The sequence below is a fragment of the Macrobrachium nipponense genome, chromosome 18 (assembly GCF_015104395.2).
Source record: "Macrobrachium nipponense isolate FS-2020 chromosome 18, ASM1510439v2, whole genome shotgun sequence".
NCBI classification, from domain to species: Eukaryota; Metazoa; Arthropoda; class Malacostraca; order Decapoda; family Palaemonidae; genus Macrobrachium; species Macrobrachium nipponense.
Window position 1 is genome coordinate 18038580 of NC_087211.1, and position 14501 is coordinate 18053080.

Consider the following 14501-nt stretch of genomic DNA (forward strand, 5'->3'; position numbering starts at 1 on the left):
GAATACGGCTTTCCTTCGGGAGGCTGGGATCAGCGGGCGCGGGCGGCCTGTGCTGATGTCGCAGAGGAGTGTCGTGCCCGCGTGTCCGAAGGGCACGTCTTCCCTCCTGAGGGCGGTGATAGCTGTGCGATATGCGGCGGTCTCCGGGTCGGCGGCTTGTTCCCGGGTGAGGTCTTCGTAGTCGATCCCAAGGTGCATGGCGTTGATTTCTATCCTCAAAAGGGCGTCCGCCACAGGGTTCTTCTCGCCGGGCATGTACTGGATGGTGCAGCCGAACTCCACGATGTCTACCAGGTGCCTCTGCTGTCTAGCTGACCAGGCGTCGCCTGCCTTGGTGAAGGCGTACACCAATGGGCGGTGGTCTGTTCTGATCGTGATAGGGGCGCCCTCGAGGAGGTAGTGGAAGTGGTGCACTGCTTGGTACACCGCCAGGAGCTCGCGGTCGAACGTGCTGTATCTCGTCTCGGCAGGTGACAGTTTTTTACTGTAGAAGGCGAGTGGCTGGGGGCCGCTCTGGACCATCTGCTTGAGGACAGCCCCGCAGGCGACGTTGCTGGCGTCAGTGGTGAGGCATAAGGGTGCAGTAGGGTCTTGGTGGCATAAGGTCGCGGCTCTGGAGAGGACCCTCTTTGTCTCGTTGAAGGCCTGCTCTTGTTCAGCTTCCCACGTCAGGTTCTTTGGTTTCCCCTTCAGGACCTGCGTTAGAGGGGACATGGTGCGGGTGGCGTCGGGGATGAACCGGCGGTAGTAGTTGACCATGCCGATGAACTCCTGCAGGGACTTGACCGTGGTTGGGGTTGGGAACTTCTGCACCGTGCCTACCTTCGAGGCCATGGGGCGCATGCCTGCCGCGGAGATCTCGTGGCCGAGGAATTCCACCCTCTCGGCACTGAAGGTGCATTTGTCAAATCGGCGGACCAGCCCGTTTTTCTGCAGGCACTTCAGGACCGCTCGGACATGGTGTAGGTGCTCCTCTGGGGACCTGGAAAAAATTAAGATATTGTCGACGTAGCAGATGAAGAAAGGCAGGTCCCCCAGGATGCTGTCCATCAGGCACTGGAAAGTGGCCTCTGCGTTTCTCAGGCCGAAGGTGGAGTAATGGAAGATGTAGGAGCCAAAAGGCGTGATGATGGCGGTCTTGGGGACATCCTCAGGGTGCACGGGAACCTGAAAATAAGATTTTAAAAGGTCCATTTTCGTGAAGACTTTCGCTCCATGGAGGGCCCCGGTCAAATCCTGCATGTTTGGCAAGGGGTAGTGGTCGGGGACCGTAGCGAGGTTGAGTCTCCTGTAGTCTCCGCAGGGCCTCCAGGTGCCGTCAGGTTTCCGTACTATGTGTAGGGGCGAAGCCCAAGGGCTTGACGCTTTCCTGTAGATGCCCATTCGTTCCATTTACGAGAACACCCGCTTTGCATCCTGGAGGCGGCCCGGAGGGAGTCGTCGAACTTCGCGTGTGTCGGGGGGCCTGTGGTGGTGATGTGGTGGAATATTCCGTGTTTGGGCGGCGTCCCTGCCGCCTGACGAAGTTCCGGTTTGAAGACTTCAGGGAATTCCTGCAGGAGGTTGCCGTACTTGTGGGGGGCGACGGTACAAATTGTGGGGGCGCCCGGGCCCGCTGCAAGTGGTAGGGAACATGTTGAGGAGGCGTTTGCGACCCACGTCAACCAGGAGGCCGTTCTGCGCCAGGAAATCTGCCCCCAGTAGTGGAATCCTGACGTCCGCGATGGTGAACTTCTAGACGTAGTTGCGCCCCAAGATGGATATCTCAAGGGACTTCGTGCCGTAGGAATGGATGGGGGTCCTGTTTGCGGCGACAAGGGCGGTTGTTTCATCAGGTTTGCGGCTACGGTCTTTTTCTGACGGCGGGAATATCGAGTGCATCGCCCCTGTGTCCACCAGCATCCTCCGGCCGGAGATCGCGTCGCGGACATAGAACCCTACGGTGTGTGGTTCCGACGAGGCCATTGCCACGGGCGGCTTTGGTTTTGTCTGTCGTCGCCGTTTTTTGACTGCTGGAAGGTGCAAGGGCTTTCGCACCTCTTGGAGTATCTCCCGAACCTCCGGTGGTAGCGGCACCAGGAGTTTTCGCCACGCTGCATGTGGGAGGACTTCCCCTGGGATACGGCACCGATCTCTTGCGTCTCCCTTCTCTGTGGCTAGGCACACGGAGGATCGGGGGGCGGTGAGCTTTGCAGCATTGCTCGACAACGTCAGTTTTTTTGCTTTCTCCAGTAGTTCGTCGTCGTGGAGGGTATATGCATCTGTCAGCTGTTTTCGGACGTCTGGCTTGAGTTGCTGCAGGAATATTTCGTGGCTCAGGCAAATTTCTTTCAGCGATGGGCGTGGAGTAGGCTGTCACGAGCCTTGTCTTTATCTCATCGAGTGTGACAGGTTCGGTTTGTGCTCGACCGGTCAGCCAGGGAGTTATTTGCTCGAACACCTCTGTCGGGAGGGCTGCTGCGACGAGGTCAGCCTGCAGTACCTTGTCCGTGAGTCCCGCGATCCGGAATTGCCCTTCAGCTCGGAACCAGGCGGTTGGGTTCGCTGTTGTGAAGGGGGGTAATTTGACAGCTTGAGCGGCAGCTGTGTGTGAGACTGTCATTGGGGCAGGGGAGGCCTGGGTTTTTTGTGCGGTACTGTTTGCGCCCATTGTCCTTTCTCACAAAAACGGTCAACAGAGTCGTGAATGGCGGGCCAAACCATTTGAGGAACGCCTGAACACACCTTGGGAAGGTATGCCGTATTTAGTCCGTTAGAGGCGTTGGTTTTTTTCCACGGTAGGAACTTTCAGAGATCTATACTGAGGCGCCGTGTGAGTCCGTTAAAGATCTCTGAAGGTGAGCGGCGGTAGTTAGTCCCTTAATGGCCGAGCCAAAACCGCTTGGGTCACCGTCCAAACCGGGAGGTCACCAGTTGTGAGGTGTGGACAAAAAGGGGAGGTAGTAGAGTACTGACTTTATTACAGGTAAGGGAAAATTCAAATATACAGCATGCGGGCGGAAATGTGGTTACCGACCCGCGAGAGAATAAAAGTGGGTCGGCGAGACCCGATTTGTGTTTCTTGAGAGACATATAATACAAAATACAAAAGTACATAAAATATGATTTCACAAGATATATACATTGGCGGAAAGCCCGCTGAACGCTCTCGCGGAGGGAAATAAGAACAACGCGAATGTTGAACTACATACAGAGAAAATTGTGAATAAGCATTGTCCTTACATTACAAAGAAAGTAAACTCAGGTAAAACTGAGTAGAGGAGGTTTGGGTATTTAACTGCGGGACTAGTTTTTTTAAAAATAAACAATGACTCGAGTATATGCAATTTGTGAGGATTAGCTGTTTGGCCTATCTGATACTAAAATCGGATTCAGGCTTATTCGGACCTTGGCTGATTCGGACTGTGGGTGATTCGGATCAGATTCGGACCTTAGTCTTGGCTAATTTGGACAATTGTCTAGGCTAATTTGGACATATATAAGTATTCCGCATCGTTCGTACCCGTGAATATGAAAGCCACCAGGAATTGGGGCGTCAAATGTATTTCGCCGTGTTTAGTACGAGCCCCTGGGGGTTAATTACAGTTGTCCGAATAAATATTACTTAAATTTCTCGTTCAGGAGGTAAAACTGCATAGAAAAATCGGCCAATCATATGAAGGTCCGAATAAGCCTGGATAAAGGTCCGAAAGAGCCAGTACATGGTCCGAATCGGTCCGAATAAGCTTGTTCTCACTAAAATCACTTCTTTCGATGTAAGTTTTACAGATTTTGGAATTCCCCAATGGGAGTCGATTCTGACCCTCAGCAACCTCCTCGTGGATCCGACTTATGTCCCAGAGTTACATTTAGGGCAAGTATACTTATACACCACGTTAGAGGATAAAAAAGGGCTTAATCGATCCTTGTGGTTAAAAAAGAACTAATTGTTAACGGATTTTTGGGAATTAATTTAAATTGATCGGACCGTAATGGTTATGGATAATTTGTAAAAAACATTTTCTAAAGGGATAATCTTGTAAAAAAGGGAAATTTGGAGTAAACGTTTAACTTAGGTACAGCTGGAGGTTTCGTGACATCAGTGAACTGTTTGTTAAGAAATGTGGAAAGTCGTTTTAAAAAATAAGCTTTGCGGGAAGCAGTTATTCATAAAATATTCAGAGAGAAACTTAATTTCCTGGTGAAAGGAATGCCAGTTCGATGTACTGGAAAAAGCTATGTGGAGGAGAGCAAATACAGAATTAAGTTTAAAATTGTAAAAGCAAGAGCTGTAGTAGTTGCATCCTAGACCAGTAAACGTCACTTTCCTAAAGACAGAAGTATTAAAAGAATCGTCATTTCTGGTAACAAGAACGTCTAAAAAAGGTAATTCATGTGCTCGCTGGAAGAGCACATGTTAGATAAATATCCCCTTAGGTTTCACCCGCTTTTTTATGTTAGGTACATTGATGAGAATGACTGAAGGAAGAATGTCTGCAGCTCAGTTGCTGCAGAGAGCCGGAAATAGAGAGGAATGGCGATCAATGATTGCCGACGTCCTTGGGGATATGGCTCCTGGATAATGGTAATGATATTGATGACACCTTATGTATAATTTCATTTGTTAACTTATGGTAATAAACAGTATGCTTCTTTTCCAAAGGTTGGAAATACATTTACAAAATTGTTTTCGTAATTAGCTTATTTCATCACCCTAATACCCTATAGCCCATACAAATAGAATTACTTAAGGTTACATTCAAATTTCAGACTTATTCACAGGAAGCGGTATTGTTGAGAACACCTGCTCCTCCCAAAGTATATATGGAATCAGCTGCTTACACGATGCTGAAAGCAAGTGAGGCGAATGCAATGATGATATGTAAGTGAAAAACAAACAACTATGCACTATTATTGATTAGAAATGACAAAATTCAATAAAAAATGAACAGGTCTGTGAAATTTATATATTATAATAAAGTATTATATTATAAAAGGTCTGAGTCTGTAATTATTTGCATGGTGGATCGCAAAAATATTTCCATACATTCCGAAAGTTCATATCCCACTGGTCGCTGGAGCCTTCTTGCATTCATAGGCTGACATAGAAAATGGCGTCTCTAGAAAAATCTGCCTCCCCGTGTAATAACGATCAGAACATGTGTACAGAAGAATCACAAAAAAGCATTAATTATTATCAAACAATTCGATAATATCGCTCTGAGTAAGAAAATCGGCATTTTAAGAACTCAAAAATGGAAATGAACCTTGTCTTCATATGCCCTCTTTATTATTATCTGTACTTTTTGTTCTTGTAAATATAAATGCTAGAGACAGTTTTAGATTGAATATAGTGAAGATCCTGCAGATTTTTATATATGCTAATACCTTTTTTTTTTTTTTTTTCAAATTCAAAAAGTTTATTGATACACATCAAATGGAGTGTAGCAGCATGCTGCTATACTCACCTACAAAATTCAAAAGATTTCAGGCAAAAATCATAATAAATATGTAAATAAAAATAAAAAACAGTAATGAAAAGCAAATATTTTACATGAGAAGAATTTTAACCAAATTTATACAAAAGCAAATACCAAGCTATAATGCAAATTTTGTACAGATCAAATGTTTATATACTAAAGCAAATTTCCAATAGGCAAAAGCCATACAAACAAATATAACAAAAGTAAATGTTATATAAAAAGAAAGATGTTAAGAAAGGGTACAAAAAATCAAGTTTTACAAAATCATACTAAAAGAAGAGGCAAATGGCTCACAATTATTTATTCCAAAATAAATTTGGAAATTTCTTGACAATTTTGGAACATACATAATTTTTCAGAAAATAACATACTTGATTTGTTACATCATCTATTTTGGGTTGCGAAACGGATAATTTATTACATTCCATAACAAAATGTTGTAAAAGTAAGTATTCTAATACCTTGTCAATTAGTTTTAGAGAAATCCTTTATCTAGAACATGAAATTTATTTGGTATAACAGCTTCGTATTGTAATCAATGTAACAAGTATATATCAGAAGCAGTATTATTGAGAATACTGGCTCCAACAAAAATTCATGTTTTCTGCCATTTCCAAACAACAGCGGAAAGCATAGGACACGAATGCAATACTAATATATAATTGAAAAGCAAACAACTATGCAACATTATTGGTTAAAGTTCATGATGATAAAATTCGATGAAAAATTCATTGACCATTAAGTGTAACATATTATGATATAAATTATAATACTTTGAAAAGTTCGAGACCCACTTTTTGCATGGTGGATCGCAAAAATATTTCCATACATTCCGAAAGTTCATATCCCACTGGTCGCTGGGGCCTTCTTGCATTCATAGGCTGACATAGAAAATGGCGTCTCTAGAAAAATCTGCCTCCCCGTGTAATAATGATCAGAACATGTGTACAGTAGAATCACAAAAAACATTAATTATTATCAAACAATTAGATAATGTCGCTCTGAGTAAGAAAATCGGCATTTTAAGAACTCAAAAAAGAAAATGATCCCAGCTTTTCCGGCGTAACTATTCAATATAATATTTAGTCTAAATATTTCTTGGTCATCTGATGACTACCAATTACCAATTTACCCATACAATAGTAAGTCGTCCTCTTCGTTGCAAGAAGTGCAATTACTGATTGCACTGCTAAGAGCAATTGCTGACTCAAGATATAGTAATGACAAGGTAGTCCCGCTCTGGCGATGAGTTTACTGATGTAGTATATACATAGGGATAATTGCCTTTGCTAAACTTTGAAATGCGATTTTGAACATGATAAATTAATTGGTTTTAGTAACTGGAGAAATGAAATAGGCGGGAAATCGTTGCACAATTTTTTTTTTTTTTTTTTTTTTGGGGGGGGGGGCTTTCAGACTAACAAGAGACTAAGGTCACAGGATTTTTTTTTTTTAACTTCCGTCTTGTTCATGCGTGCTTTTGGGACCTTGTTGTTAATCGCTTTCAAGTTGATTTCCTTATGTCTATTTTGTTAAATTTACATATATAACCGAGATCCTAAAATCTCTGTTCTTCTATTTTAAAAAGTAGCAATGAACCAGAGCAGCTGGCAACTGGCAACACCCCTCTCTCTCTATATATATTTCTCTATTCCCAACAACTCTCTTTCTCTCTCTCTCTCCACAACACACCTTCCCCCTCCATTACCTAAGGCAACTAAATCAAACACGTGAGCTTATAAAAAATAACATTTATTTAAGAACAAAGCATTAGCTAAATAAACCCAGGTTCTTAACAAAAAGATTAAATTAATGATTGAACTCAGACAGCCCTCTCCATATTCCTTAAAATAACCAACATCATTTTAGTCATCAAAACTGGGCAAGTCATAATACAGTTAGTTCCCCTTTCTCCAGATCAATTCCCCTTTCTCCAGAACTGCCTGTTAGAAGACAGGAGAACACCTCGATAAGCACACGATTATAATAAAAAATCATATAAAATAAAACATGTCTGAAATAAATATTCAAATACAATCCAGCCACATCTTTGGCTGAAAATATAAGTATGCTTACCCATTCAACACAATATGCACAACACTTCTCTTAAAAGATACATTGCAGAAGCCATCTTGGCTCTGCCGCCTCTCTTGCACAGATCTCTCCTTCATGGTTACCTTACATCTCGTTATGTACATAAAAAGCTCGCACACACGTACGAACTCACACACACTGTCCACATCCAAGAACTGCCTAGAACCAGTTACATAAGTCACCTCTGCGACCCACCTGTGGCAACAGGACATGCACATATTTGCACATACAGCAACTTTGATATCACACCACCCCAAAAAGACACATCAGCTTTCCCAAAGCTCGTCACCTCGAGCACTGTCTCTAAGGAAGTTAAATAATGACTCCACATTCTAAGAAAGTCACAGTACATCACATTACAACGATATATTAAACATATCTTAGCAAATCCCTCTTTTATGTAATAGATGCTCGGCCACCTAGAATGCTAACACCAGCCTAGCCATAGCTCACATAAAACCGCTTATACATATAAAACACATTGGCCAGCTCATTAAATACTATGATAAAAATAACTGCACGTCTTTGGCAGTACAATGTCTATCACACATTATTTTCAACAGCCTGCATCCAGGCTATAATAACAATTGGTTGTAAAAAATTCTCCTCATCTTGAACTTTCGAATTTCCCGTGTATGTGATTGGTCTGCAACTGCAACTGCACAGACACGTGAAACACGCTGTAGAAAGGCAAAATGTCTCTCTGTGGAAGACAACTGGCAACTCTTGTAGTCCAAAAGTGCTGTAAAACCCCGTAGACTCGTAGAAACTCTAGCATGTGGGAACATCAGCAACACACATCTCTGCAGTAGTTGATGGACGTCTTGCTGGGCGTAGGGGAACGATGTTTATGGTGTTTCAGTATGTCAGTCATGTCATTGGTCAATTAAAGAAGAATTAACCCTAGACATACATCTGTCAAGCAATGACCTAAAAAATTCCAAGAAATACTAACTGAACGTTTCCCAATCAACCCCATTAATATGACCACTGAACTAATTCTCCAATAAAAAAAAGAAAAAAAAAAAACTTGCTAACCCCCATACAAATCAGCACACACCCCAAACTCACAAAACTCTACAGACTACTGTCCTCACATTTACACTCACATTACTCCCAAATATAAAAAAATGAAAAATGAGCCCGAAAAAAAATGTAACCCAGCCCAAATTATCACCAAAAATGTTCTCTCAAGCTCTATATTTCAGTAACCCACAAAATCAGTAAAAACCCTTTAACTATCTAACAACAAAACCCTTTTACTGTCTATATAATTAAACTGCATGGAATATTAATGCCAAACACCCCTCCATCTAACTCAGTTACCCCGGCAAATTATATCTCCTGTCCAAAAATAGAAATGCTATGTAAGCTTAACCCCAATTACAACAAATCTCGTAGGAAAAGAAAAAAAAATAATAGCAACAATAATAAGTGAACTTTCCTATTACAGAACACACATAATATATATAATATACATACTCCAACGTTTTACCCACATAAATGCAGTATGTACCGTTACGGAATTTGCTATTGCAACAATTTCATCGATCAGAAACGACCGGAAACAATCCCCTTACGTAGTACATCTCCATGGAATGCCAAAATCAACATCTCCCAGAATAGTGCAAAACTCTGAGTAATCAACACCAAAGGGAAAAAGTCAGCAACTGGACTCATCACGGCATTATCAGCAAAAATCCACCTGTGAACACCTCAGGTGCTCGAACTGCACTATAGATTTGTCTAGTCAGACTTGCAACTTCAGAAAACCATTATTCTCCAAAAAATTCTATAAGAACACCATTATTCTCCAAAAAGCCCCAAAAATTCTACACTGACACCACATAAGCACATTTCACAAAATTATCTCTCCAGGATATCACCAAGGTGCCAAAAAAATTGTCCTTCAAAGACATAATTCCCCCATGATATTACTCAATTACATAAAACAAATTATCACCTATTCGGGATATAAACTGCAGTAAACCACAATTCAGCAATTATATACCGCCAAAAATAACCACTGGTGAATATAAAAAATGCAACATCTCCATAGGGACTCATAAAACTGCAACGCAGTAATGCCACTCGCCTCCATTAGTCACAACACCCGAAGAACTCCAATACCCATCTTTTGGCTCATAAAACCACAGAAATTCAGCTCCAAAAATCATAACCACAAAAAGTCACCACCCCAACAACATATATCACCATATTAACAATAATACCACCCAAGCATATAAATATTCCCCTCCATTTCACCAATAACCACAAATCACCATATTCCCTTCTATTTCACCAATAATCACATGTAGAATAAAAACAAGTCTCAAAAAAAAAAAAAATATATCTCCAAGCAGGGTAATCAAAAATGAAACTCTGTCCCCGAAAAATGCACTCAAAGCATCCAGCTGATATACTAAAAAATATTACTACATATCTCCTCTCACAAGGGTTTCTAATTGCACCAAAATGGCTGTAAAAATAATTGAACTAAACATAGCTCTTACCACCATAGGCCTAAACTCTGGACTATCTCCAACAAAAAATATCAAATGGCCAAAATATTATATCTTCAATTCTCCAGTAAAATAACCTCAAAAAGCCTCTCTAAGGAGTTCAATGTTACAGTAAAAAACTATAAGCTCTCTGCGAAGGGCAAAAATTTGGCAAATAAAATTGCCCAGGAAATTCAAGAAAAAATCATTAGTGTGCCATAACTCATTACAACAAAACTCCAAATCCAAAATGTCTAAGCAAAGACTTCCCCATATTCACTATGGCACAGGCCACCAGAAACTTAATCAAGTTTCCTATCTCTGGCAAAGTTGCCACAAACACAATTGGGCAAGAGGCCAACAATTTCCAGAACACAAATATCCAGAAAAAAAATGTAGTGCCATCATTCAAAAATGCAAAAATTGCAATTGTCTGCTGAACCCATAAAAAAAAGAAAAACTAAATTTGTGGTTAGTACCTCCCATATTCACAAACATCACCACCCTTAGTATCATTACAAGCACCCATGTTAGTATCAATATCACCAATATCAGTACTCACCCATTCACCAGTATCAGTACTCCCCAATATTAGCACTCGCCAGTATCACCAAATACACCACCTGAAAATCATTGTCACATTCACCAAAATTGTTATCACCATGAACTCTAATATAATCCCCGTAAATATCTCCAGTAATAATAATTCTCCATAATAACTCCACTTAAATAATTCACCGTAATAATTCTCTGTCAATATCTTCGTAAAATATCTCTAGTATCACTAATAAGAGCTTAGTATTGCCATTCCCCCATAACTCCAATGTCACCACCATTCATCACCAGGCACAACCCGATTAGCATCACCATTTTAAAATAGTCTCCACATCCCAAACACATCCCCATTCTAAAATAATCTTTGTATCCCCAGTCATAACCATGCCCTCCACCATTGCGTAAAGGCATTCTCCAAAGCGCGAGGAAAACTTGCACCACATTTATTTTCCTTTTCTCATTATGCAAAAGAAAGAACAAATCATTTTAAAAGAAACCCTACGGGCATGTCACATCATCCCTCAGTGGCTATCAGCTGATATAGCATTGAACTATGTCATCAAGGCCAAACTGACCCCCATTACCCCGGCACAAAGAAAAAAAAAAAAAGGAATTCACCCTCCCTTTAAGCATTCCCCCCTGAATCACATTAGTCTCCCTTTTGATGGCTACCCTTTGGATGCTCAGCAAAAAAATACGCTGAGTGCGTATGCATGAGTGAGCACTGTCTCCAAGCACCTCGAGAACTGAGTTGCATGAATGAAAACCTTCACACGCATACATATGTGTTGAAAAAAAAAGGAATGCGTCGTCTCTAAACATATGCCAAGAGAAAAAACTCTATCATGTTCTGCTCTTATGGAAAAAAATGGTAATGTAAACTGATTCTTTAACTCCAAAAATGATTCATACACAAAGTTAGAAAGAGAAAAAAAATACCAGGGCAAAAACCAATGTAACACTCACGTCGTCAATGAAAGAACACCAGATCGCCGATTCGTGCGCGCGCATGTATAAGCATGCGAATACACACATACCTGCGTGTGTAAGAACAACCCAATACTCGATAGCGTGCACTCACAAGACTCACTGAGCGACAGAGACCCTCGAGGCATCTCACGGGGTCAAAATGCTGACGCTAATTGAATATTTCCTTCCCAGTACCAGATCAACGGCTGAACAATTCTTATCCCCTGTCACCTTTTAACTGAAAACCTAACACATTTTCACAACCAGACTCTCTGATTCCTCTCCTTTGTGCGGTAAAGCCTGATTACAGTTCATTCATTTTTCCTATATTTCTAATATGCTTTTTTATTTTGGTTTTCAGGATCCCCATGAAAATTTTATATGATGCATTTGTTAGAGCAATTGGCCTTAGATCTTTGACTGAGGGGTTTTGTTTCTTGGGCGTAAGTGTTGTTTTTTACTTAAACCAGCTTCTCTGCGTTTTCCTGCCCTTCAGGATGCTGTTTAAACATTCTGCCAATTCTTTTTGAAGGTTGGTGCTTTGTAAGATTAGTTTGAACAGAACTGGCTTCATTCCGTCTGGCCCTGGTGCTTTATTTGCCTTCATTTTCTCAAGTTGATTTTTTACATCTTCTGTTATGTTGATTTCTTCCATGGGTCTAATCTATGTCTCTGTTAGATCATACGCTCCATGCATGTGTTCCCTTAAAGATGTATGGTATTTCATCTGCTGTCCTAATCTTCTCACTATTTCTTCCATGTCGTGTTTATGCTGTTCTTTCTTGCTTTCATTCCATATCTCTCCTATTTTGTTTTCTTTTTGGTATATTGTTTCCCAGAATTTTACCAGCTCTTTCCCTAGGGTTTCGTCCTTCATCTCTTGTTTATTTTCGTCGTATATCTTTATCCATTCTTTTTCTGATGTGGTCTTTCCTCTCAGCATGTCTATATAATCCCAGATTTTCCTGTGTCTGTTTCTATCATTCATTATGTCATTTCTAACCTTGTCTTCATATGCTCTCTTTATTATCTGTACTTTTTGTTATTGTAAATATAAATGCAAGAGACAGTTTTAGATTCGATATAGTGAAGATCCTGCTGAATTTTATATATATTCTATCTTATCAATTTATTTTAGAGAAATCCTTTATCTGGAAAATGAAATTTTTTTGGTATAACAGTTACATAACTTTATCAATCTATCAATTAAATTTATCGAAGCAGTATTTTTGTGAATACTACCTCCTACAAAAACTCATTGTTTTCTGTATGTAAAACTAGCAAAACGACAGCGGAAAGCATAAGACACAAATGCAATATTAATATACAAGTGAAAAACAAACAACTATGCAATATTATTGGTTAGAATTCACAATGATAACATTCGATGAAAAATAAATTGACCATTAAGTTTAACATATTATGATATAAATTATAATACTTTGAAAAGTTCGAGTCTCACTTTTTGCATGGTGGATCGCAAAAATATTTTCATACATTCCGAAAATTCATATCCCACTGGTCGCTGGGGCCTTCTTGCATTCATGGGCTGACATAGAATATGGCGTCTCTAGAAAAATCTGTCTCCCCGTGTAATAATGATCAGAACATGTATACAGAGGAATCACAAATAGCATTAGTTATTAGTAAACAATCAGATAATGTCGCTCTGAGTAAGAAAATCGGCATTTTAAGAACTCGAAAGAAAATGATCCCAGCTTTTTAGGTGTAACTATTCAATATAATATTTAGTCTTAATAAATCTTGATCAACTGGTATTTATGCACGATTTGCCACTTCTTACGATAGTTTAATGTGTTTTCTATAGAACTTGAGATATGGGTTGGTTGTGATTTAAGGTGATTTTCACTTTTACATGAGACCAGTTTGAGTTACTGCTTCTCTTGTCAGCACCAATTGATGCGTAATTGTACTCAACTCATGTGTAGCGCTGCATTATATTTTTATTATTATTATTTTCCGTTGTAATACTGACTTTATTACAGGTAAAGGAACTTCATATATACAATGTGTGGCCGGAAAACTGACCGACCCGCGAGAGTAAAAATGGGTCAGCGACAGCCGATTTTTGTTTCTTAGGATGCATATAAATATAAAAGTATACAAAATATGATGTCACGTGATATATACATTGGCAGGAAGCCCAGTGAACGCTCTCTAGGATAGAAGTAAGAACAACGCGATTGTAGGAATATGTACAATGAATTTGCGGATAAAGCGTTTTCCTTACAAATACTCTCCCCCAAGACAATAATTAGTGCATAATTGTTGGATGATTTTAGTGAGCTTCTGATTACTACTCGTGGAAGCGTGCGGGCCAGCGGAGGTGGACTCGGGTGCGCGAGACCAGCTGCTTCGGTAGATCCTCGGCCTTGGAGTCCTCGGGGGGTTTGACCATCTTCCGAGGGCAGCCGCAGCCACGGCCACATCTGGGCAGTTTGGTGATTAATGGTGTTGATCCGTGTCGGGAAGGCGCCCTATGGGATCTGCGTCGGCACAATCTTCATCCATCAGGAAGGCGGGTTTCAGTCTGTCAATCGTGATCCAATCCTCGCAACCATTTATGGAGATGAAGTATGCCTTGTCGGTGTGTTGGAGGATGCGGAAGGGACCTCATTTCGTCAGCGGCGGGCGGTGGGCATTTCCCTGATGAAGACGTGTTTACAGAACGATAGGGCCTTCAGAAGGAAGTGTTTGGTTCTATCGGAGAAGGTCTTGAGGCAGGGCGTGAATTTTCCGGCGGATTCCCGAAGCCTGGTGATGGAGACATCTGCATCGTCGGCGTTGGTCGGGAAGAACTCGCCTGGGACTGCCAATGGTTCCCCGTACACCTTCTCTGCTGGTGATGGCTCGCCATTCGCCCGGGGGGCGGTCCAGAGGCCGAGGACCCACAGTAGTT